General features: G+C 35.9%; 2 long non-coding RNA genes across 3 annotated transcripts; one reads left to right on the plus strand and one right to left on the minus strand.

Moving 5' to 3' along the window:
* Positions 1–1011: 1011 nt before the first annotated feature.
* LOC136845576 (uncharacterized) lies at positions 1012–14099 on the plus strand. 2 transcript variants are annotated; one of them, XR_010855189.1, is made up of 4 exons: positions 1012–1118; positions 5450–5614; positions 8774–8938; positions 14044–14099. It is a non-coding gene; the product is annotated as an uncharacterized lncRNA (long non-coding RNA). The 2 variants fall into 2 exon arrangements; XR_010855188.1 differs by having other exon boundaries at positions 8855–8938.
* Positions 14100–16302: 2203 nt separating this feature from the next.
* LOC136845577 (uncharacterized) lies at positions 16303–23675 on the minus strand. Its single transcript, XR_010855191.1, has 4 exons — positions 23540–23675; positions 19138–19470; positions 17308–17458; positions 16303–16857 (listed from the first exon to the last, which is right to left on the minus strand). It is a non-coding gene; the product is annotated as an uncharacterized lncRNA (long non-coding RNA).
* Between the last annotated feature and the right edge of the window lie 3617 nt (positions 23676–27292).

Consider the following 27292-nt stretch of genomic DNA (forward strand, 5'->3'; position numbering starts at 1 on the left):
CCCTTGAAAAAAAAGGTCACAAGGCTCGATAAATAGCTGTTACCGAGGAAATTTCGTTTTCTATCTAAGACAAAAAAGCGCGAAAGAAAATGTTTTAACATAAACTATTCTATTATTCTGAGATCTTCATCCTATTCGTGACTGTTAAACAGCATATCTTGTTTATACGATAAAGCTGGATATTTTCTATTAGAATGGAACCTTCCTGGCTTAATTAGCAAACCTGAAATAATGAAGCAACACTGTGCCAAAATGTCTAATTGCTGGTCAAGCGATTCCAATAATACAATAAAAGAAAATAGTGTTGTTCGATACCACACAAGCCCTTTTTGTTGTGACCAAAGTTTTTCATAAATGAGAATAACTGTCATTGGTGTGAAAATACATATGTTTAAAAGAAGAATTATTTTAGATTGCTAAGGCATAATGAATCTCCAACGTGATGACAGCAATCAAATAAATAAATAGTTAAATAAATTACCATTATTCTTGTAAAGAATGAGTTTCAAGTGTCTTGTGAAATGACAACCTTACATTCATATCCTAATCTGCAAAAATCACTGAAGTGAGCGGGTACTGTTAATGCCATAGCTTTAGGTTTTTATAATAAATCTGTTACTTTTTGTTACGTGCTGTGGCACTAGTGTTAATATCATTGTTTGTCGGCGTTGTCCTTTATATGTCAGGTATGGTTGACAGTTTTCTCGAATAAATTTTTCGTCGACGTGCTAATTTTTTCCTTTAATTTATTCACGAATCGCTCCAACTATTCGCAGCTATTTATGTTTTGAGAGAATGTTGAGTATATATCAATATAATTCACCCTTTCCTTATAAAAAAAAAACTTCCTAATCACGTTTCTTAGTGATTGAGGGCATTCAGTTGTTTCAAGTTTTTATTCACTAGATGTCGCCATTGTGTTTCCTGTGATGTAAAACCCTTCAGATTCCTTGTTTTACCTCTCGGTCTATCAGTATCACTGTATCAGATCGTATTCACTTTCTTTGTTCGAGAAGAATGACACGAACGTTTGTGAGTTAACAGAGGACTTGAAAAGGAGCTCGAAGTACAATTGCTTCGTTTGTTTTGTTGCAAGTGAGGTTTTTCAGGAATGTAAGGTAATTTTATTGTATTTAAAAGTCGTATGGTGTAAATAAAACTTGTCTGAAAGAAGCCATAGAGCGAATTGCTTAATTTCATGGTTCAGTTAGGAAAAATTGTGTCCTTGGTCTGTGTATGAAGGTGTAGTCTTGTCAGCGTTAAGGTGTATTTTTTTGTAGGTTTTGGGGATGTGTGACTTACTATTGATTTTCCTAGATGTTTTAAACCCCCATTGTGTTATTGTTGAGGAGGGAGATGTAAATTTATTTCGAAAAAAATTCAAGTCAGAATGGAGCCGGTTTACCTGAGCCTGCATGGTTAACTGACAGTTACGCTGTTATGAAATATGCATCTGCCAATCTAAATAAACAGCATTTTTAGAATTACCCGGTAAGCGATAAAAAGGGGCCATTTGTTTAAAATTGCTTACTAAATCTTTAAACTTAGGTTTACAGACTGAATATCAATTTCGGTATTGAATGAAGGCCTTAAAATGGAAATTTAATTTATACTGGAAATGCCGTATTTGTTTTATTTGGGAATGAGAGTTCTGGAGCTATTTTACATTAAAGGTGTAATAACAGAACTGATGTCTGTCGTAACCTTGGAATTACCGCAATTTCGGTATTGAATGAAGGCCTTAAAATGGAAATTTAATTTATACTGGAAATGCCGTATTTGTTTTATTTGGGCTGTAAAGAGTTCTGGACCTATTTTACATTAAAGGTGTAATAACAGAACTGATGTCTGTCGTAACCTTGTTCATTTAAGAAAAGCCCCCAACTCCCTACCTTATGCAACAAGGCGAGAACAAAAAATTATAGTTAGCTTTTAAACTGAAACATTAGATAATTCCAGAAGTACTGTACGTTGTAGCTCAATTTCTGTGGCGTCTTGTCATGCCTATCCTTCATGGTGGTTTTAAAAGTAAGAACCCGTAATGACAAAAACCATTGCAGTAATTTGTTCACAAGTAACAATTATTGAACTAATTTATTGATGACTTTTGGCTTATAATGGATAGTTTCTTCCAATGGAAGTGTCGTGTATACTTAGGCTATGAATGAACGGGTTTTAATAGATTGTAAACAAAATTAGTGACGCCTAAGAAGGCTTATGAAGCAGAATTAAATAGTCTCTTTATCGGACTTCGTTAATTTTTTTTTTTTTTGTATATGCTGTTAAGACAATATATTGATAAATTCCTTAAATTTTAGTTTAATGGGTCCTGGAGCTATTTTACATTAAAGGTGTAATAACAAAACTGATGTTTTGTTCCTTTTGAATTACCAATTTCAAATATTGAATGAGCTAAAATGGAAATTTAATTTATACTTAAATTTTTCTAGCCGCAACGCATTATGAAAAGCTTCAAAATAAATGAGTTCTGGAAGCTATTTTACATTGAACAAGTAATAACAGAACTTCTGTTGCTTTTCCTCAATTTTCCGCAAGCAAGGAAGAGTGGAATATTTTGGTAGCTGAATAAAGCCAAAATGAATGAATTTATACTTGCAATCCTTTGATTTATCTAAAGTTCTGATTTTTCTGCAGTAATTGTCATAAATGGAGGCTTCAACTCAACTGAAATTAAGATAATAAAAATAAATTATGTTATACTGGAAATTAACATTTTACGGGAGTGGTCTTAAATTTCATTAAAGGTCAATAACAGATAATGTCTTTGTAATTTACTTTCAATACTTTCGTTGGTCAAAGTGATAGGTTGAGAGATTTTTTCCTTAACGACCTTAATACGTAGTCTCCCCCGGAGTCTCGGCTTCTGTAAATGTAATAAAGACTGGCTATATCATGGAGTTTGTATAAAACTTTTGTTTAAACCGGTTTTTTTTCAGTTTGAAAAAGTTACAATGGAAAGTTTTGAACAGTTGAATTTGATAAGTGATAAAAAGCTTTTAAGTTTAAAATTGCACTATTTTTTCTCGGAATTTATTTTCAGTTTACAAATGGAATTTTTAGGTTAGATATTCTAAATATTTTAAAGGTTAAATAAGGAACGGACAATTACAGCCCTGAACGATTTCCTCAGAATTAAAATGTCTCTTTATACGGACTTCGTTAATTCTGGACGCACTTTTTGCTTTTTTGAAATTGTTACAACAATTTATTGTTTATCAAATTCGACTCGAATTTTATGTTTATGGGTTGCGGGCACTTGAAAGCAGTTGAGTTCAGGAACAGGGGGTATTATTAAAGGGTATCTCGTACAACAAAGTAACAACAAAAGTGGGATTTTAGAGTTGACTTCACTTTAGGTATTATTTAGCTCATACTCCGTGACTTTTGTGATCCAGTAGCTCAAAATCCATTGATTTCAAAATCAAATGGCTGTTCGTAAGGAGGGCCACTTCTGTTGAACAAGGCCAAATATCAATTTGTCTTGTGTCAAAATTTTCCGTGTAAAAAGTTTAATTTTTTTTTATGACGGGATGTCTGTTTGATAATTTACAAACCTCGGACATTTGCCCACTAAATTAGATTTTTCTGCGTAATATTTTTTTTTATAACGGTCCTGTAAACTTGACCAAATGAAATTTACAAGATGAGTGGTAGAAGAACCTCCATGAATAAACTAAAATTAAAGTGCTGTAATTTTGCATAAATTTAATGTTTTAGACCAGTTCTTTATGAGATTTCATTAGGCTTAAAATCTTTACCAAATGCCGCATTAGTTTTAGCTCGCTGGTCTGGAAATAAATGTTAAATAAAGCTGGTTAATTAAATTTCTTTCGATTGAATCTAATTTTCTGATAAAAATTCAGAATCTTTCTGAGATGTGAGCTAAAAAAAATTTTCGAACTTATCCCCAGTAAGATTTTTAGTTAAAGAACTTTTCTTGCCTAAAGGAGTCAGTGAAAAACTTTAATACTTAATGTTTGAAAATAATAAGCTAAATTAAGAAATTTGAACAACTCGGCGATAGCTAGGTTTCATTTCTTCTGTAAATCTGTTTAAACAAGCAAGGTGGTTGTTGAGTTTTATAATGTATGTGAAGTTTCGTCGTATCTCACCGGGCTTGTTTTCTGGACAATTGAATATCACATTTTGCAGTAATCATCGTATATCGCTGAAAAATTTAATTCAGATTGAGGCTTAAACTAGAAGCATTTAGCGAACTAAAATATGATATGGTTATTACCTAAAATTACAGTGGCACCGGGGACTGTAACTGACATGTTTAATGGAAGAATTTTTTTTATAAGACTATAAAAACTAATATGGATACAGGGGTTTTTAAATATGCAAATATTCTTGCTTCTAATTCCTATCGTTGAAGTTAACGTAGAATGACGGGTCAGTCTAACAACTGTAATTCTTCCGTTTTCTTAACATAATGAAAGTTTAGAATAATTCTTCAATGCAAAGTTTTGAACAGTTGATTGATAAGTGATAAAAAGACTGTCCTTTCAATGTTGGACACTATTTTTTTCTCGTTGTTTATTTTCAATTTTTCAAATCAGTATTTTTAAGTTAATTGATGAATATAAATGATTTCAGTAACAGTTTTAATATATCTAAACATTAACGTCGTTAAAGTTGATTTAATATTGAAGAGCTGCTGTATTAAACATTCGATATCTTGAAGTTTTAAACCCATGCCTAAGCCACCTAAATCTAGATGAGATAGTAGTATTTTTAAATATGACAATGAGTGAAACTTGTCTCGGAAGTAGAAACTCTTAAATTTATAATTTCAAGTAAGACTGAATTTGTTTTTAGTACTACAGGTAATTAGACTGCTTAGGACTTTAAGTAGGATAAATGCTTTTTGTCACTCTTACCTCATTTTTTTAATTTCATTTTTAAAAGCGTTCAGTTTTTCTTTTCGGTTTGTGGCTTTCTAAGTAATAATTTAAGATATATGAATAAATGTTTTTAAGTGATATTAGTATATAATTATGGATGCTGTAAGGTTTTTCACTTATTTTCGGTAAATAGCGAGGAAACTTGAACTTTTAAAAGTTGACCATCTGATGGATGAAAATTTAAAACCTGGGATAAATGTAGTAGGCTAAGAAAACTTTTTTTATAACAAATCAAAGAAAACTTTCAACATTTTATGGTTACAAGAATATTTGTAATTTTGTCCTTCCTGAATAAACTAAAATGACAGTGCTGTAGGATTTGCATAAATTAGATTCACGCGCCTGACAGCACACACATAATGAGAAATTGAGAGACATAGCATTAAATAAGTTTTTTATTTCTGAAACTTCAAAATGTATGCAGTGTTCTAATACGAGATATATTTGAGTAAAAATTTGTCTTTTGTTCATAAGTTTTGCAAGTTAATTGCCAGATTAAATAATTAATTTTTTCTTCACAGGATGGAATGATGGTAAAGGAAAAATCATCTTTAAATCCTGCTTCAATCACATGCTGATCAAATTTTTTGAAGAGTTTGCTTTGAACCACTCGACTTCAAAGTTTGGATGCCGGAGTGACAGATATTTTGTTGAACTAGACGTTAAAATGCTGTTGATGCATACCTGTAAGTGTATTAACAATAGTAGAAATGGATAGATTGTAAAAATTTTGGAGAACATGGGTGTCTAATTCGAGAACTACTGGACCTTAATTTTCGGCTGTACTGAAGACTACTACAGCGTTTGAAAATTTTTACATGCTATATCCAAGGGTTTGTTCTCTGACAGGTGTGGTGTTAAATACAGGTTTCTTGAGCAAACTAATTGAAATTCCATATTGAGAAAGTATTAGGTCACAGTGATGCTAAACTGAACGTAAATATCCGAAAAATCGAATGTGTAATTTCTGCTAATAGTTGAATGTTGGTACATGATTTTGGTTGCAAATATTCCATTTAAGACTTCTAAGGTATACCATTTTTGAAGCATACTAACGTGCTGAATGACGGGAAATATTAATCTGGTAACTTGAACCCTCGGGGATTCTTAACATAATCTTTTAAGTTTGTTTAATTCACTTAGGTTCAAAGAAAAGCTAATCTAGCATAATTTTGAAACTGGTTTATTTTCTGTTGGACACTAATTATTCTTTCTCGTTGTTACTGGTTTAAATTTTTGCAGGTTTATTTTCTGTCTTAATTATTGAATTATTCTTGTATTCAGTAACTGGTTTAATATAGCTGCAAACATATTTTCTGTCTTAATTGATTTAATTATTCTAAGATTCTGCTGGTTTTAAACATTTAGCTGATTTATTTTGAAGTTTTGAATTATTCTAGTATTCCACCTAAATCTGGTTTAGATTTAGCTGCAGTATTTTTTTGTCTGAAATTATTGAATTATGTCTAGTATTCTTAAATTTATGGTTTCAATTTAGACTGAATTTTTATTTTCTAGTACTTAATTAGGAATTATTCTGTATTCCTTTACTGGTTTAAACTGAATTTATTTTGTCTTAATTATTAATTATTTTTTTAAATTTCATTTTTAATTTAGCGTTCAAGTTTTTTTTTTTAATTATTGAATTCTAGTATTCCTTACTGGTTTAATTTAGCTGAATTTATTTTATGTCTTAATGATATTAAATATATTCTAATTCCTGGACTGGTTTAATTTTTGCACTTTATTTTCTGTCTTAATTATTGAATTATTCTAACTATTTAAAAGTTTAATTTGATGGAGGTTTATTTTCTCTTAATTATTGGGATTAACGTAGTATTCCTTAAGGTTTAACTTAAGCTGCAAAAGGTTTAATTTTCTGTCTTAATTATTGAATTATTCTAGTATTCCTTACTGGTTTAATTTAGCTGCAGGTTTATTTTCTGTCTTAATTATTGAATTATTCTAGTATTCCTTACTGGTTTAATTTAGCTGCAGGTTTATTTTCTGTCTTAATTATTGAATTATTCTAGTATTCCTTACTGGTTTAATTTGAGTAAAAATTTATTTTCTGTCTTAATTATTGAATTATTCTAGTATTAAATACTGGTTTTTTTTTCTGCAGGTTTATTTTGTCTTAATTAAAAAATTATTCTTTAGTATTTCAATACTGGTTTAAATTTAGCTGAAAGTTTATTTTCTGTCTTAATTATTGAATTATTCTAGTATTTTTGTTGAACTAGTTTAAATTTAGCTGCAGCATTATTTTCTGTCTTAATTATTCTAGTATTCCTGGATGGTTTAAAAATTTTGCTGAACAGGTTTATTTTCTGAACTTAATTATTGAATTATTCTAGTATTCTGTACTGGTTTAATTTAGCTGCAGGTTTATTTTCTGTCTTAATTATTGAATTATTTGTATTCCTTACTGGTTTAATTTAAATACAGGTTTATTTTCTGCAAATTAATTGAATTATTCTAGTATTCCTTACTGGTTTAATCACAGTGATGCTAAACTGAACGTTTATTTTCTGTCTTAATTATTGAATTATTCTAGTATTTTACTGGTTTAATAGCTGAATGTTTATTTTCTGTCTTAATTATTGAATTATTCTAGTATTCCTTACTGGTTTAATTTTTAGCTACTAGGTTTATTTTCTGTCTTAATTATTGAACCTATTCTAGTATTCCAAACTGGTTTAATTTAGCTTGTTTATTTTCTGTCTTAATTCAATGAAACTATTCTAGCATTCAAACTGGTTTAAAACAGGTTTATTTTCTGTCTTAATTATTGAATTATTCTAGTATTCCTTACTGGTTTAATTTAGCTGCACCAAATTTTGTTGTTTACGTCTTGATAACTAGTAAAAATGGAATTTGTATTATGACTTATGTTCCCTTTAGTTATTATAATGTACAAGAAATTTCAGAAAATAATTCAGGTGACGTATTTGCCTTGTACCATTCAAGTTGACGAGTAAGAACTATATTTGCTGGTGTTTGTTGGGTTTATGGCAGCTATATATTACTACCACCATTTACTGCTAATATTTACAGGCACTGTTAAGTATCCTGGATGTAGGTCGATATTTATTAGATTAGTCTGTTTATTAAGGTAACATCATAGCAAAACACGAGAGATACAATCATATAAACGTATAAACGATAAAGGAAAATGAGTGAGCTTGGGGGCTTAAGCATACGATAATGAATCGCATCCTACTACATGAGGCCGAACTAAGTCATTGTCTGTTTGCATAGCAATACTTGACAGGACGTAAGATCTGAAAACATTCACTGTACGAGATTTCCCACTCTAGTTACATATATCTTGCGCTGCGATGTAACATAATCTATCTTGCACTTACGAGTTAAATGAAATTGCTAGTACCCAATTTTGTGGACCGTAAAAAGATAATCCATGATCAAAAGCGTAGGGTATGTTGTGATGTAAAATCTGCACAACATGGAATCTGAATGGAAATTAAATTTAAACCTCGAGCCATATTCTGGATGCATTTATTATTGACGTTAGTCTTGATTGGTTAAGTTAGTGTATACATTGAAGGCGATGTAAACAAACCTGTGGATATCAATGATTATGCTGTAACCTTGAGGATTTTCATAGATTCAAGGCTTATAATAAAGATATCTCGGGCAACCGGGTAAGAATATTAAACCAATTAAAAATTGTATTCGTATAACTTTACTGTACGCACTCAGTTATACTGTAATTGTTGTGTAACTCATTTGTGACGTCTGTAATGCTGGCTGAAGACAATTGCAATTTATAAAGCCGCATAATTGGTGTTAAGAGCGTAACACAATTTTCGAATAATTTCTAGGTATGATTGTGATCGGAGATTTGTTGCTGAGAATTTTGCACTTATAGGACGAATTAACAGCTTTGGAATGCTCACTTTCAGCTGGAATGAAGCTGCCGGTAAACTTGGTAGAAGTGCCTCCAAAAACGACATTGTGGTTACACTAGAGGATACGCATAAATTAAGGTCAGTAAAAATGAACTAAGTAACGTAAAACTTTTAAGTCATTATTGCAATCTTGTTAGTATGGATGCACCGCTAAATGACTTGAAAGTCAGTTACCACAAAACTGGTTAAAAGAGCTTGTCCCGGTAAGTGTTCTTGAACTAAAAATTTTATGCTTGTTTTGAGGGAATAAGTTAAAGGAATTTTACTTGAACAGTTTGAAAACATTTTAAAATATGGGGGAAACATTTTGCTGCAGATTTTGAGTAAATTAATCCAGCACTCCAGGAAGTTCTAGAGTAGAGTTTAGGCTAAAGGCTAAGCACTGGGACCTATGAGGTCATTCATTGCTGGAAAGGAAATTGAGAGAAGGTAGGTTTGGATGGTGTAACAGGAGGAAAACCTCGCAGTTGCACTGTAAAGTGATTGTTAGGAGACGGTGGATAGCAAGATGGAAGAATGTTGATATGAACAGAGGTACAGTAAAAGGAATGAAAGGGGTTGTAGCTAGGGGCCGAAGGGACGCTGCAAAGAACCTTTAATAATGCCTACAGTGCATTGTATGAGGTGCACTGACGGCACTATCCCCCTACGGGGTCCAGGAAGTTCTAATAACCAAAGTGGTGGTTGACTTTTGTGGAAGCACAAAAACTGAGGTATGTCGAAGCTTGAATTCCACCGGAAAGAATTAAAATTGTAAAAAGTTTTTGCCGTATATTGCTAAAACTTTTCTTTGCAGACTGATGCGTCAACCTGAAGTGTGCTAAAATTTTAAGGTAGTAACTGGACTAAATTACGATAGGATATGAAACATTGAATGTCGTTACAAAAAGGCTTGTATTTAAGGTAAATATTTGATTCGTATTCCAAGATATGTAGGGATAGAAGTGTTAATTCTTATATGTCTAATTATATTTCTAATTCCTATTTTTCGTAAACTTGTAAAATAATTTTTTAATGTAGCTTGCTTCCATAGGTTCCATTTTCCTTTGTACTGGTTGCATATTTAAACCAAAGTTGATGTGTATTTACTCATATTCTCGGAGCTCTTGATATTGGTGGCTATTTTTCAAAAGGAAAGGCAATCTGGTAATAGTGCAACCAAAAATTAGTTAGATCAGTCGTTTTTTAAAAACGGACATTGTATTTTTCCTTGACTGACCTGAATTAAAATTAAAGCTGAACATCCTTCGCGTTAGGAATAATCCTTTAATGTAGATTTAAGTCAATGGTGTTATTTTTGAGTAAGCCTATAAGGTTGGATAACATTTTTGGTTTTCTGTTAAGGTCTAGAGTACCCATGGGTTTTCATGTAATTTAATCAGTATTTATTTTTGACTGGCTTAATCTGCTGCATCCAGTGAATAATTCTTAAGCATATGGTATAGTTGATTTACAATTAAAAAGTGTTGCTGTAATAAATCCTAGGTATCTTAAATTGAGATAGTTTCAAAACTCGTATTTAAGTTGATGTACTTAAAAGTAAATATCGTAATAGGGAGTTTCCTGTGTGTGGGGTGAAACTTGGGTGGCTCGAAATCTAGAAAGTTCAAGGTTCCATTTTCCTCACTTCTCTTGGACTAAGTTATGGTATTGTGTATTAGTCAAGTAACAGTTTAGTGTTTAAGACACGTATTCAAGTGTTGCCCCAGGTCTCGTATTGTTTGCTGTGGTGAATGTTTTCTTTTTTTAGATAATTGCTATAGGTTACATTTATAATGTAAATTTTTATAACTCTTCTGGTGTCAAATTTTAAACGATGAATTTAGGATTTTATGTAACAATTTGAGTTGGCGACCATATTTAATATTTTTGGTAGTTACATTTTAACAATTACTTTTTAACAATAACAAAAATATAACTCGAAACTCAAAACTTTACGAAAAGTGGTTCTTGAAAGCACCGGAATTAATCTACATTAATTAAAATATGCCTTCAAATTAAAATTATCCATCAATAATACACTTTTATCATCGAAAAAAAAAAAAATAGCTTTTCTGCAAATCATATTTAAATTTCACCGAACTTGCAAACGTCTTACGTTCCGCTAGCGGCTAGAGAATAGAAAATTAACGTAGTGTATGGTATAAGTGTGTTTGAGGATAAGAAAATGGGATAGCACTAGAGAAAACGAGATACAGTTTTCTGCACACTATTGAAGTTTTTATTTCCTTGGGGAAGGGCAAATTTTAAGATAATTGTATTACGACGTTAGAGGATAATATAACGGAAGAAACAAAAATTAAACAGTGTGTTGTTTTTTTCGAGGTGAATTTTTTCAAAAGTTTCTTAAGTTAAAAGTCCCAAGATTATTGATAATGTGCAACGCCACAGTACATATAGTGAAAATGGTAAATAGTATTGGATACGAATCTTGGACATTTTTGTATGTGACTAGAATAGATTTTTTTACCTAGTAATACACACTAGTAAAATTTGTTTAAAGTTTTTCGATACTCTTTTCAACTTTTCTGGAGGTTTTGCAAGATAAATTAAATTAAATTTAATTTATAAATTAAAGAAACCTTTTTTTTTTCTTCACAGTGAATTATGGTAATGAAAACTTGGAAATTTCGTTAAATCTTTAATTCCATGTTGCAACTGCTGTAAAAATGTTTAGTTGTCTTAAGGAGGATGCTTGAAATACTTGACCAGGAAGTTTGAATGCTGAGAGGAAGCAGTTTCTCTGTTTAAAGCTTTGAACTGCAGTTTGAATGCTAGTGACATATCACAGAGTTTGTAACAGTAACCGTATCACTACTCAGAATTTGTGGAACTTTATGGTTTTAATAAGTCCAGGACTACCAGAATATTTGGTAGGCTTTCAGTATCTTGGTTTTGAAGATTAATTTTACAATGAAACTCTTAGCATAGGGAGTTGGAAATTTTAGGTGTCTGATAACCATGGTGTTAAATAATTTTTACACACAATTCCCAAACCACACTTCACTAATTCAGTTAAAGGAAACTTCAGTTTTTTGTCAAACTGAATAAAAATGACTTAAACCCTAGATGAATTTCTTGCCAAGAATTAGCCAAGCAATGAATTTAGCTGTAATGTTTTCTAGAAAGTTGTTTAACCTCAGAGGCTGGACATTTTGAAACAAGCACAACTTTCAACTTGCGTAAAGGAGTTTCAAAAGACAGATGTTTTACAGACTTTTTACGTGAGAGGACAAACAATGAGTTTGATGTATTGTGGCTGTTAAATATTTAATTTTCTCTCTAGATTATTAATTTAGTTAACTTAGTATTTATTGTTCCGAGTTTAATTTAGGTATGTAGGTAACTTTAGTTGCAAAAATCTTACGTAAACACAGTTTAATTTATTTTCAGTGAAAAGTTTAATGGAGTATTTGCTAACAACTTTTGGTGCTTAATTGCCTCAACGGCAGTTGGATTAGCTGGAGGCAATTAACTGGTAGATAATATTCTATATGTAGGGTTACTTAACTTGGATTTGGTGGGTGATAAGTTAATAGATCATGTGATATTTGCATCTGGAGATTTGCTTAGTTACTGTCGACAGATTAATAAATTCAAACGTCATGTAATACAAATATGCCAATATCAAACGTCACGTAATATAATGTCAATATTAGTTTTAACTCGCATTTCACGTTTGTTTCAAATTTTTGATGTTCTGTGTTTCATAGTCTGTGGAGCTAGTGGCCTATTTTTGCTGTGTTATAAGATTTGGTTAAACTTGAGAGCAAGTAATGATAGTTCTATCTGGAAAATGAACAAGACTGACTGAATGGGCAATACAATTATCGACTGTAGGGTTTTGCTAATTTTTGGCAACTGAAAGAAAGGTTTTGTTTAGGTTCTGGTAGAGAATTACAGATATCCATGAGGAGTTATATTGTTCTCGAATACTTACTAGGAGTCATCGTTGAAGAATGTGAGTTGGGATTTTATTTTAGCTACAGAGTAAATCGTTTGTCTACTCGAGCTGTGATACTTTCAACAAGCGCAAGTAAAGAATTGACCAATTTAAAAAGGATTGGATACAGTATTCCTGACTGCAACATTTTTGCAATTTGGCTCAGTCTATGGCAGTTACAGTACTTGGTTTGGCTGAGAATTTCCAATCTTACGTACCAAAGGCCAAAAATTCTCTTGCCAGTACCTTATTCGGATTGGATTTGATTACAGAATTTAGGCCAAAGGCCAGGCACTGGGACCTATGATGTTATTCAGCGCTGAAAGGAAGATTGACTGAAGGTTAAACCTTTAACAGGAGGAAAACCTCGCAGTTGCCCTTTGGAACAAATGGTAGAGACGGTAGCAAGTCAGATGGAAGACAGAAAATAGGAACGGAGGAAAAGAAATGAAAGATGTTGCCCCTAGGGGCTGAAGGGACGCTGTCAAGAACCTTTAGTAATACCTACAGTGCACCCCGTGAGGTGCACTGACGGCACTAGCCTCCTACGGGGTGACTTATACTGCAGGTAGTTTCTCATGCGCAAATACAAGCAATTCGCTTGCTATTTATGCCCTTTACTTTTGTCTTTCACTGCTCGATTGATATTTACTATTAGTTTAACTGCTCGCACCTGTTTCAATCTATTTCTTTTGGCATTGTTCTTTCAGGAGTTAAATAGTTCACACCATCTGATTATTTTCAGCAGTTTTTATTACGAAATTCTAAAATCAATAGTTTCAGACTTGTCAGAATTATCAAAGTGGTTACAGACCTTTCAAGACGGTTACAGACCTTTCAAGACATCAATGTTGGTACGTTTGAATTATCAAAGTGGTTACAGACCTTTCAAGACATCAATGTTGGTACGTTTATATCCCCCAACCTATTCTCGCAGATTGCTCATGTTTATTATAATAAACATGAGCAATCTGTTTCTCGAATATAAAGATAACTCTAGAGTAATCAAATTCTACACTAGATTTTTGAAGTAATTTTTGGCTGAAAATTCTAAGCATGAACAAAATCCAAGTTTAGTATCATATTAGACAATCATAATTTTGTAAACTTCAAATTTAAAAGTACAATCAGTTTCTTCAATACTTAGGCGGATAAGGAAATTTAAATAAGGAATATTTAATGAAAAATTTTATTGCTACATGATTGTGTATTGTAATACAGATGAAATTCTATTCCATAGGAAAAGCAACGGCTTTTGGGCATATGAAAAACTCTGCAGCTGATTAGCCACTAGAATTTAGAAAAGTTGACAATATTGCTCCAGAAAGCAGCTCGAGGCGGAACTTCAATACTGCATCATATGGAAAGGAGGCTACTTCAGTACTCTGAATGGAGAGCTCGATATGAGATTTCTTCTCAGTGCGGAACCATACTGAGAGGAGACGTCTTCAGTACAGCACCATAATGGGAGATGGGAGTTAATGCTGCACCATATTGAGAGAAACTCATCAGTATGGCACAAGAATGGTGCTCAGGGAATAAATTTTCAGGTTCAGGAGTAATCTGGGAGATAAAGCTGCACCATATTACAGACTCCTTCAGTATTGCAAAGAATTGTGGGAACAGAATACCTCGTAAGACTTCTCCAGAATGCTGCACCATATTGAGAGGAGAGTTCTTCAGTATGGCACAAGAATGGTGGTTCAGGGGAATAAATTTTCAGTACAGCACCAGTAAGGAGTCTGGGAGATAAAGCTGCACCATATTAAGAGAAGACTCCTTCAGTATTGCAAAAGAATTAAGTAATCAATGTCATCAAATTAAGGAGAGTTCTGGCACAGAATACTCTTATCAGTACAGCTCCAGAATGGGAGCTTCTTCAATGCTGCACCATACGGAAAAAAACTTCTTCAGTATTGCACAAGAACGGTGGGGCAGGAGAACACTTTTTCAGTACAGGAAGTGAATGGGAGCTGCTTCAATGCTGCACAATGCTGCACCATATGTAGAGGGGACTACTTCAGTACTGCACAAGAATGGTAGATCAGGAGAATACTTCTTCAGTACTGCACCAGAACGGGAGCTATAAGTAATCAATGCTGCATCAAATTAAGGAGAGTTCTGTATTGCACAAGAATGTTGACTCTTATTCTCTTCAGTACAGCACCAGAATGGGACCTTCGTCAATGCTTCGCCATATTGAGAGGAAACTTCGAAATACAACACTGGCATGGGAGCTGGGAGATATGGTGCACCATAAGAAATTCCGTATTGCAGAAGAATGGTGGTTCAAGATTAATACTTCAGTACAGCACCACCAAGGAGACTGGCTCTTCAGTGCCGCATAAGACTCTTCAGTGCAGCACCACCAAGGGAGCTCTTCAGTGGCACCACAGGCAGTTATAAGTCTTCAGTGCCGCACCACAGGCAGGAGGCTCTTCAGTGCCGCACCACAGGCAGGAGAGGCTTCAGTGCCGCACCACAGGCAGGAGAGGCTTCAGTGCCGCACCACAGGCAGGAGAGGCTGCCGCACCACAGGCAGTGCTCTTCAGTGCGCACCACAGGCAGGAGACTCGCTCTTCAGTGCACCACAGGCAGGAGACTCGCTCTTCAGGCAGGAGGCCGCACCAGGCTTCTTCAGTGCCGCTCTTCACCACAGGCAGGAGGCTCGCTCTTCAGTGCCGCACCACAGGCAGGAGACTCGCTCTTCAGCCGCACCACAGGCAGGAGGCTCTTCAGTGCCGCACCACAGGCAGGAGGCTCTTCAGTGCCGCACCACAGGCAGGAGGCTCTTCAGTGCCGCACCAGGAGACTCGGCTCTTCAGTGCCGCACCACAGGCAGGAGCTCTTCAGTGCTCTTCACCCACAGGAGGAGGCTCTTCAGTGCCGCACCACAGGGGAGGCTCTTCAGTGCCGCACCACAGGCAGGAGACTCGCTCTTCAGTGCCGCACCACAGGCAGGAGACTCGCTCTTCAGTGCCGCACCACAGGCAGGAGACTCGCTCTTCAGTGCCGCACCACAGGCAGGAGACTCGCTCTTCAGTGCCGCACCACAGGCAGGAGACTCGGCTCTTCAGTGCCGCACCACAGGCAGGAGACTCTTCAGTGCCGCACCACAGGCAGGAGACTCTCTTCAGTGCCGCACCACAGGCAGGAGACTCTCTTCAGTGCCGCACCACAGGCAGGAGACTCGCTCTTCAGTGCCGCACCACAGTGCCGCACCACAGGCAGGAGACTCTTCAGTGCCGCACCACAGGCAGGAGACTCTTCAGTGCCGCACCACAGGCAGGAGACTCTTCAGTGCCGCACCACAGGCAGGAGACTCTTCAGTGCCGCAGGCAGGAGACTCTCTTCAGTGCCGCACCACAGGCAGGAGACTCTCTCAGTGCCGCACCACAGGCAGGAGACTCTTCAGTGCCGCACCACAGGGAGGAGACCACAGCAGGCTACAGTGCTCTTCAGTGCACCACAGGGAGGAGAGGCAGGCTACAGTGCCGCACCACAGGGAGGAGAGGCAGGCTACAGTGCCGCACCACAGGGAGGAGAGACTGACTGAAGACTCCTTCAGTATTGCATAAGAATTGTGGTTCTAGAGGTAGTCAGTACAGCTCCAGAATGGGAGCTTCTTCAATGCTGCACACCATGTTGAGAAAAAATTTCTTCTGTACTGTACAAGATTAGTGGTTCAAGAGAAATACCTCTTCCGTTCAGCGCCAGACTGGGGAGCTGAGAGATATAATACTTCCTCAATGCTACACCGTACTGAGGGGAGACAGACTTCTATGATATTGTGGTGATAAATGCTGCACCAATCCGAGATAAGACTAATATTGTTGAGAACATTCAGTGCCTTTTTAAACAGCAGCTAGATTTTTTTCATTATTGCGCTGGAAAGAAGATTCCTTCAAAAGGTATTTGACAGCTGGAGAGGAGATACTTCACTAGAGCACCAGAACGAAAGCAGTTGAGGATATTTCTTCAGTGCTCCACTCTGTTGCATTTTGTAGTATATTTCTGGACACCGAGAAATCTTCAGAGGTTGTTGTCCCAGCATCTGTGGGAAGAAAGTTAATGGAAAATAATATCTAAATTAAATGAAACAAGGAAAGATTTAACGTAAATCATTATTCCTTTCCCAACAAAAATGATAATGTCTATTTACTCTGTAGATTCAATTCTACTTTTATAGTTTACTATTAAAGTTTTTATTTTATAGTGTTATTAAAGTTTTTATTTATTACTATGTATGAAGTACATATTTCCTCTATATGAAGTACATTATTTCCTCTAACTTGCCATACTAAGCGTAAGCATACTAATTTACTTCTTGTAAAGTGTTACGAGAAATTTAAAGTTGCACAAATTTCATCGGAAACTAAAAGCTATACAATATACATTTTCATCTGGAAAAAGCCCTAAATTACATTAAAACTTATCGGAGAACGATAAGCACTGAACTTTAATGTAAAACTAAACGCTCTCGAATTGCAGAAGAAAAGCAGACCTTAAATGATGATTATGTCACTATTCATAAATACAGCAGGCGGTACCAACTGCACGAAGTAGCAACTCCCCTTACAGATACCATCGTCTCTAACCTTACTTCAGGAGTATATACTTCAGTAACAGCATATCTTCGGCAGTTCTGCAAACGCCTGGAATATTTCAGATATATTAGTACCTCTTGTAAAAAAAATTACTATATCCTTGCATACACTCACTTCCACCTCAGATAAGAATTATTCCTAGCTCAAATATAAATTTCCCTTGCACTAATATTTTTAAAAATTATATCCACCCCTTCCCCTAAAGTACGCCTGAGGCATTACAAAATTTAAATTTGTTGAGAATAAACCAGTAGTTAGGCTAGTAGACAACACCAAAAAGGATAATTCAACCGCTGTTATACAATAAACCTGTTAAAAAGTTGACGTGCTGGATAATGAGATGCCCATGGATGTCCAAATAGTTAAAATTTACGATTACTATTGCCAAAAGCTCTCAAACAAATTATATTCAACACCTGCATAACGTCATTCCGACGCCCAGCTGGTTGGTCAATTCAATACAATCTCATTACACAAATATACTACCCCTATACATACCATTTCTCATAATTATGCTAACAGAAGACATGCATGGATACTATACTGACCACACTTGCACCCTCCACTAGTATGGACCAGTGAAATAACTGTCTTTCAAAATACTGATTTTCATGACTGAATATTCGACAGGTAAGTTATTAACCTAACTGTCATTAACAATATAAGCTTTATCAACGAAAGAACTGACAACTGACACAATTTTCGAAAATAAAAATAAATTCATGCACAACTGACTACAAGAAGAAAGATCTATTTTACCAAACCGTTTCTGAAGACGATCAGCACCCATATTTACCAGTAACCATTTCAAACATTATCCACGGCTTTGAATAAAGTGCTGTAAATCAACATAACCCCCTACATACAGTCGCTATTAGGATATTTCTACCTGAAAGTCAAAGCATGATTAGGGCAGACTTTTGAATACCAAGGATATGCAATTATTCTTACGCTAGCTTAGAAACTGGTCGATTTATAACCATGCGTTACTTTAATAATACCTCAAATTAAAGACTACATACTCTTTAGAAGTGGTGGGAGTAGGGGGAGAGTAGGGGCCGGGGGAGAGTAGGGGCCGGGGGAGAGTAGGGGCCGGGGGAGAGTAGGGGCCGGGAGAGTAGGGGCCGGGGAGAGTAGGGGCCGGGGGAGTAGGGGCCGGGGAGTAGGGGCGGGAGAGTAGGGGCCGGGGGAGTAGGGGCCGGGGGAGTAGGGGCCTGGGGGAGTAGGGGCCTGGGGGAGTAGGGGCCTGGGGGGGAGTAGGGGCCTGGGAGTAGGGGCCTGGGGGAGTAGGGGCCTGGGGAGAAGAAAAAAATCATCGGTACTTTTAAACACTGCAGCCCACTACTATGGATTCCGCGCAGTACTCTTAAAAATGAGAAATTCTTATGCCTGGACAAGTTCTTGTATTAAGGATTAGTAAAAAAAAATATAGAAGCTGACGATGTATCAAATGCGTAATTAGGATTTCTTATAAGGTAAATCTGCACGTTCTAAGTACAAAATTTATCAAATGTATTCAGGAATTTGTAAGCCCATATTAACTGCCTCATAACCAATTTCGAAAGACTCCAACGGGCAAATTCTTAACCTGGTACCGAAAGCGGTAAGCGGTTGAATATGAAATTTAGGCAATAAAAACCATTATTTACCAACCACCAAAGCACTGGTGAAGCTGTGTCCATAAAATAATTACCAAACTTTAAAACTGCTCAGGTTTAAGGACCTACCTTACACTCGGCATTTCTCAACGAGGATTAAATTTGGCATCCACTGATACGAGGGAGAGGATGAGAAAGCTGTTTGAGACTTTCTCTATTGGAAGGTTAACGTTAATTTTCTCCTTTCAACCTGAAGGAGGAACATACCACCTCCAGCAACTCATGAAGGTCCAAAGGAAGCTTTGGATTGTGGAGGAGGAGGGGGGGGGCGCTTAGGACACCTGACGGTCGAGCCACAGCACCAACATGGATGGAAAGTTGCGAGCCCCTTGGATTGAAGGGAGGTGCTTGGTCAACGATCAACCTCCAACAGACTTCACACGGATGATCTAAGAAAATTCTCTGCAAAGAGTACAAAATGGTTTCTGGTCAATATCATGAGAGGGGGCAATACGCAACATCAACATTCACGCCCTGACACCTATAACACTCATCCACTGACTCAAACATTTCAACAAAAGCACAAAAATATCACCACAATGTTTCAGCGCCAGTTTTGTCCTGTATTGCTGAGCAGCAATTGAGTTCTCCACTAGAACCTCAGCCAGGCAAATGCTGGGCCTCATCCACCCTTTCCACAACCCCACACAACCCCTTTCACAATCCTACACTTATTACTCCTCCCCAAACCCTCAACCTATACCTAACTCACCCTACGCTTAACTACTCCTGTTCCCCCACACATTTATAGCTATCTTGCTAAGAGCTCCGACTATGCGCTGAAAGGTAACTCTTAATAAAACTTTCATACTTTGTAGAACAAAAAACTGTTGTTGGCCGTACACGTAAAATTTACAATCAAATATTACATTTTAAAATTGCCAGGCACATCATTGTGGGATAAGAGAAAAAAATTTGAAAGATTAAACTTTAAAATACAAGCAATCTCGTGGACATTATCAAAATATACAATACGTTATTACACTGTAGCTGTTAAGTTAGCTAGCGACAATTAACCTACAAATATATTTTTAAAGTTAATTTTAATGATTTTCTTTCCCGGTAATTGATACCTTAAAATTATAAGTTCAAGTTTTGAGAACTTAAGCACATAATGAAAATTACCCAAAATGGGGGGATTGTATTTCACTATCACAACTACAATAAGGATAACTCATACCGTACCAAGTTCCTATTTTGTGTCAAAATTAACGAAAAACTTGTCATTACTTTGCAAACAGAACTTGCCCGCACACTCGCCCTCCTCGATAACAGCTAGCTTCTTTAACCCTTTATTCTGCATCTCAGATAAGACCAAATTAACTGCCTGCAATACCACTGTTCTACTTTAGTTCTGCCGAAGTACCGTTACATTACAAAGCATCTACTCTTGCGAGGTTGTCTGGGTATATCCACTTCCCCAGGGGCATTTTCCAGTCGGGAAGTAGTGCATAGGCTATTACCACGTAAAATAAATCTGACTCAAAACTGGAGATAATCCAAAAACAAGTAAAAAGTGAGCCGAAGTTTCTTCGCACAATCGAGTTTCCTGTACAGCATATAATGCTGTACGAAACTCTCAGCCGGTCGTGGTGGCCTGTGCAGTTAGTTGAGGTGCCAGATGCAAGATCTGGCTAATTTTAACCTTAAATAGAATAAAAACTACAGAGGCTAGAGGGCTGCAATTTGGTATGTTTGATGATCGGAGGGTAGATGATCAACATCCCAATTCGCAGCCCTCTAGCCTTAGTAGTTTTTTAGATCTGAGGGCGAACAGAAAAAGTGCGGACGGACAGGCAAATAGCCATCTCGATATTTTTCTTTTACAAAAACAAAAAGCATAAAAACCTAATCGTGACAAATTGTAAAAAAAAACTCTAGCAAAAACCATCCACAAATTTTCAAGCATAAAAAAATTAGAAAATTTTCCAACATTGTAGGGTACTTTCATTTAGTCTTAGCTAAAATAGATCCTTTACATGAATTAATTTCACTAGCAGAACAAGCCAATGCTAGCTCTTACAAAATGCCAGTTCAGGCAATCCATAGCACCTGCATAAGGATCATTTTATGCGAAGCTTCAATGTCATAAGTGTTACAAAAATAAAGGATAGCAATAATAAACAATGCATAAGTTGTTCTGGTATCTTCTTCTGGGTTGTAAATAGCCATGGCTTCAACTAAAATACCATCTATATTGACCTCATTCACTTTTCTACACTTCTTGAATCTCTGTCTTCTCCCCAGAACATTACCCACAAACCATATCTTAATACTGCTGTGTTTTTTCTGCAAAACATGTATCTCTAATTCCCATACCCCTATTAGACCTGAAAGCCAAAGGATAAAACGGAGGCTTCTAGACCAACCAGCAAGTTAATATTTTTTACTTAAGACCCGCCCTACTACCAATAGCACCCTTCACTACATGACCGAAAAGGTCAGTGACATGTTTTCCATTTCTGTTAGTGGTTCTGTACAAAATGTACTCTACGAATCATTTTACCATGAGAACTTTACACTTATGTCGACTGCACACGGCTTCTGCTTTTATATTGTCTGTTGGCAGCTTCCAGACAGGAAACTGAGTTAAGCACCTCACTGCAGTACTGGTAACACTTCACTTACACCTCCGAACTTATTTTATAATTTTTTTCATCTTCATAGCCCTTTAGCGGGGCATAGACCACGAAAGGCCGAAGAAACTGGGCAACTAAATGAAACTTCTGAAATTCGTCACAAAGGCCCACCAGTCACCAAGAGCTACAGACTCTTCTAAATTGAATTATGCTTCTATAGCATCTTTAAAACCACTTAATATACCAAGCTATCCCAGGCAAACGCATAATCAAAATCTTTATCAACTTACTGAAAGCTAAAATGAATACTGGTAAATGGAAAAAATTTATAGCTACCGTGGAAAAATTCAAAATTTCACACAAATGCAACTATGTATATATGAATTTGACGAGTTGTTAAACACTCGTTATTTAAACTTTAAATCGTTCAAAAGGCACATACGTAACTATTGGAAAAGCACTTGACGTCGCACTGACAGGATACTTCGAATACAAAATTACCATCATTAAATAAATCTCTCGGCAGTCTTTAGCAGCCTTTTGTATTGTCTGCCGACCACGCTCCATGTTCCTTTAATGTCACCTTCGTTGCAGCCTTAAAAGCTCCATTTCTACGAAGTGATACGAGTGAAATCACGCAATATCTTTTGACCAAAGTTGTTACTCCCTCTCCACCTTCCCCCTCTTACCTTTTAGTTTTGGTACCTTTATACCGTCTCCGAAATCATACAACTTCACTACCAAAATTGCTCAGGTTTTAATTTGTCAGTATGGAAATAGGGGTGGAAATCTGAGAAATAGATACACAGCGGGTACTTAGCGAGAAATGGCAGTTTCTTATAGTATTTTGGTTGCTTATTTACAATTTAACGCTATTTCTGGGGGGTCGGCTGTAATTAACCCCTGAAGTCCATCCAACAAGGGGTTTCCATACGCGATCTTCACAAGACAGACCACCGGTACGTCTGTTTGGAACGGTTCATATTCCGTCCGGCAAGAGCAATAACTCGTTAACGTATGGGTACCGGCCCCGCCCCGGGCCAGTACCAAACACTGGCGAAGGGACATTCCGTTTGGCCGACAACAAACAAATGCACCGCCAGTGTCAGGAGCCCTAAAAGTGTAGAAAAAACCACTTTCCAAGGCATTGCACTTGCCGGACGGGATATGAACCGTTCCGAACAGACGTAGCCGTGCTCTGTCTTGTGGAGATCCCGTATGGAAACCCCTTGTTGGATGGACTTCAGGGGTTAATTACAGCCGACCCCCCAAAAATAATGTTAAATTGTAAATAACCTAAATACTATGAGAAACTGCCATTTCTCGCTAAAACCCGCCGTGTATCTATTACTTAGAAATACCAAAAAGGGCTCATGACATGCTAATGACGACGTGGTCAGCTAACATTGAAGCCCTTTTTCCTCTATCATGCCAATTACGAGTTATATAGCCAACCAAATTCCTGGCTTATCTTTTTAATGTTGCCTATAATTCTACATGACAACTAATTGAACTTGCCTATAATCCACTCCTAAAGATACTAAAACAGCAAAATATTGCAAACTTACGAAAGCAATCACCAATGTTTCATGCTTGCAGACCAACTAGTATAAGAAATTCAGACATAGTAGGCTACCCTACAAAAAGTTATAGGCCACTTACGGCAGTTGGTTATCAAAGGCCACATTTCAAAGGTACAGACACCTATTACCTCCGCCGAAATACATTACAGCACCTCCCAAAGACATAGCCTATCTAAATATACAAGATATTTGGCAGGAGACATCTTAGTAATTTCGTAATAGCTAAAGGTTTTCATGATATGGCAAACTTGCACCACTAAACCTAAATCTGATTAACATATCACCATCAAATGAACTTTTCACACATACCTGATAACAACATCGCAAACATAAACCCTCATAACACACGAAAGTTGAAACTGTATTGCTGTATCAAACCGATGACTATGGAAACCATTGCCCAGGCCTTTTCTCCTTAACGAAATCTAGCCAATCACAACAGTCCATGTCGTTTTTTTCAGGCGAAACAGGCGAAAACGGCCCCTGATTGGCTACAAGACAAAGCAAGGAATCATAAAATACAGTCTCACTTCAAGCACAAGTAACGTCATACCTAATACAGTGGCGACATCTCTTGGTAACAAAACTGATAAAAAGAAGGATTTGAATTCCTAAGAAAAAAAAAAAAAAAAAGGATACGACAGACACTGCTTATAAGTAAGCAGAGCGTTGTCTGAGTACATATTTCGACTTAAATGAGATTAAAGAAATATACATATTTTTTCAATTCCGCAGGTTTTTCATCTCGTGTTCTGACCTTTAAATAATAATTATATATTTTTTTCATTTGTGAGGTGATTTCATATTTTGGAACACGGTGTTACAAAGAATATAACTGATAGTTTATTACGATAATTTCTGTCTTTAGAGCTGAATGGTAGAAAGTGCCCCAGTGCTGGCTTGATAAAATAAATTTCATGCAAATCAAATAATGGGTGCCAACAAAAATTATGTATACAATGATTTTCATCAGGGCAGTAATTCCTTGACGTGCATTTTCACTGGGGAACTATCCTGTATCTGCAAGATCCTGTATCACTTTTTAGCTTAAATTTATAATGATATATATATATACATATATACTATATATATATATACTATATATCATATATATATATATATATATATATATATAAACACCGAAGGGAGTGATAATAAGTCCACACACCACAGCGACACACACACACACACACACATTATCATAAAAATCCCCTTCGGTATATATATATATATATATATATATATACATATACACACACACATATATATATATAAATATGTGTATACATATATATAAATATATATATGTGTATATATATATATATATATATATATATATATATATATATATATATATATATATATATATATATTTACCTTCATTTTTATTATATATTTGTTTATTCATTTTTAGGATTTTTGCGCGAGGATAAAAACTTATTTATTTTTATTTCAGTCCTTAGAAGCAAAACAATGCTGCTGATTATAATAATTTTGTTGTTGTCTGGTGAAGGTTGTCTCGTGCCAGCACGGGTTCTTGCTACTACAAGCAGAGCAACCAGTAAATATCCTTTCATGTATATTGCAAATTAATCTTAATTTATATTTTATCTGGAGGGAAAGGCACTGATAATTTTTAGAACAGGGCGCTGAGTTACGAGATTCCCGTCTGTTTCTCAGTGTGTGTTCCTCAACCCAATCGGGAATCCTGCATAAAATACATATTACAAAAGTTTCCATACCAACGTTTTAGGGGGACGAAATAATTTTGCAAGAAAAACTACCGTTACTATTCATGAGAAAGGTAATGAAAAATTCTCATTTTTAAATATTTAGCGCAAACGATACTATTATATATTACTGTAAAGCATCTGGCGTACAGCAGGATAATGTGAGACCAGTTCTGAGATATATACTGGGATATCTGATGCCTTTCTTCTGGCAATTCAGTAGCATCCACACCCCCGTGGGAAAATATTGTAACAAGTGCTGCCCCCAAGGCTACGAGGTATCTATAATAAAAATTATACCAGCATCATAAAGCAATAATCTGAAACAATAAAAACGATAAGATTTTAAATAAAATTAGGAACTCAAAACTGCAAAGTTTTACTTGAAAACCTATTTTCATTTTTAATTATTTATCTCTCGTGCCCCCTAATGTTGGCTACTCTGATCGAGGACTGTGCACAGTTTTAGTATAAGTATTTCAACGAATGTCCTTAATAACTAATAAAAAAAATAAGAGGTTCCGTCCTTAAACAAATTACTCGACAAAACATCTTATCTAATGCGTCAAGGATATGGACCATGAATTGATACCTGCCGTAGATATGCAGATAAATATGTAATGTACGATGAAACTGGAACCCAGTGCATGTCGCTGCTGAACACGTCGACAAGCCTCAAACATTCCTTCGAAACTGCCGGAATTTGTACATGAAATCTCGTATCTGGGACACATCATTGCAGGAGACTCTAAAGGTAAGGACGACATAGAGCAAAGGCGACGCAGACATTGTGCTACTGGAAACATGAGTGCAAGTTTTGTCTTCTGCACAGAGAAACCAAACTGCTGCACTTTTGTTCCAACTGCTTTTGCGTTTATGGTTGCTCCGTGTGGATAGGCGATACCCGAGAGACTATGAGACGTATTACTGTTGTTCATACCGGCACTCTGAGGAACCTGAAACACACTTTGCTACCATTCTGCCGCGCAGAGCTTCACAGGAAATCGCCTAAATAATTTCAAAATCATTGTTGGAAGCACCACGTCTACACTGGGCAATCACATTTTCGGCGCAATGCCGAGAACTGCCCTCGAAATTTTGATAATCAAGGATTATGCTTAGTGTACTGACGAAATTTTTTGTTTTAGTTTTTTCTTAATTATTACAATTCCCCGCATTTAATGTGTATTTCAATGAAATTTTAAGAATACTTTAACTTGATTAAAAAAAAACTAATGTAGCCTACCATGTAAAAATCCCGACAGGGAGTTTGAAAATTGACACCTGCAGTAGCTATTCCAGAATTTAAAACGAAAAACTTCACAACCGTTGGTTGCAGATCGAAACCGGCGGAATATAAAAATGACAAGCTAACTCGCAATTGCTGTTAATGACGTTTGAAGGTGTGAGGCAAAGGGTGGGGTGGCCGTTACATCAGCAGCAATGGCAGAATTAATAGGATGTACTTCCATTAATCGGGTCACATTTTTCTTATCGGCACACTAATTCCTAGTTGTCATTGTCTCGGGATGTAATGATTACTAAAAAATTTAATATAATAATCATAAGATAAAAGATAACTACAAAAGAACAGGATAAACTGTACTGGCCATCGATTGTATTTGCGCTGGGATTTTCTACTGCTTTTTGGTAGACGTGTACTTTGAGGAAGTATCATCATTTAACTGTTTATCATGAGCTGCTGGTAATTGCTTATGGAATGATTTATTATATATATGTACAATGCTTTGCTTTTGATACACATACCCAGAAATACATACAAATTTCCTCAATTAGATCAATGAAACTAAGATGTCAATAGTAGCCTACTAATTTCAGTATGGTCATTTAAACGAGTTTACGGTAAAATTTGTTCTTTTTGGTAACTTTTCTCAATAATAGAAAACGTAACTTATTGCCTAACTCTTTCATGATTCATTCCCTTTACTCTAAAACAGACTATTTTTTCATGTCAGGAGAGCTTCAAGGCAGATTATTTATATAAAAATTTTGGTATTATTTTACTTATGGACATTAATTGCTTTCAACATAAAATGGTATTATTTTACTTATGGACATTAATTGCTTTCAACATAAAATATAGGTTTTTCTGTTGTATTATGATGTGATTTGAATGATTTTGAGGTTTATTTCCATCGCAAATGAATACTTATCCTTCCCCGGCAAATGATATATACAAAATTAATAAAATTACGACTTGTCAGAATACTGCACCCCCTCTCCATAGCTAATATGGCAAAACTGTTACAGTTTTGCCGTATTAGCTATGGAGAAGGTGCAATATTCTGACAAGTCGTAATTTATTAATTTT

The sequence above is a fragment of the Macrobrachium rosenbergii genome, chromosome 14, assembly GCF_040412425.1.
Source record: "Macrobrachium rosenbergii isolate ZJJX-2024 chromosome 14, ASM4041242v1, whole genome shotgun sequence".
Taxonomy (NCBI): domain Eukaryota; kingdom Metazoa; phylum Arthropoda; class Malacostraca; order Decapoda; family Palaemonidae; genus Macrobrachium; species Macrobrachium rosenbergii.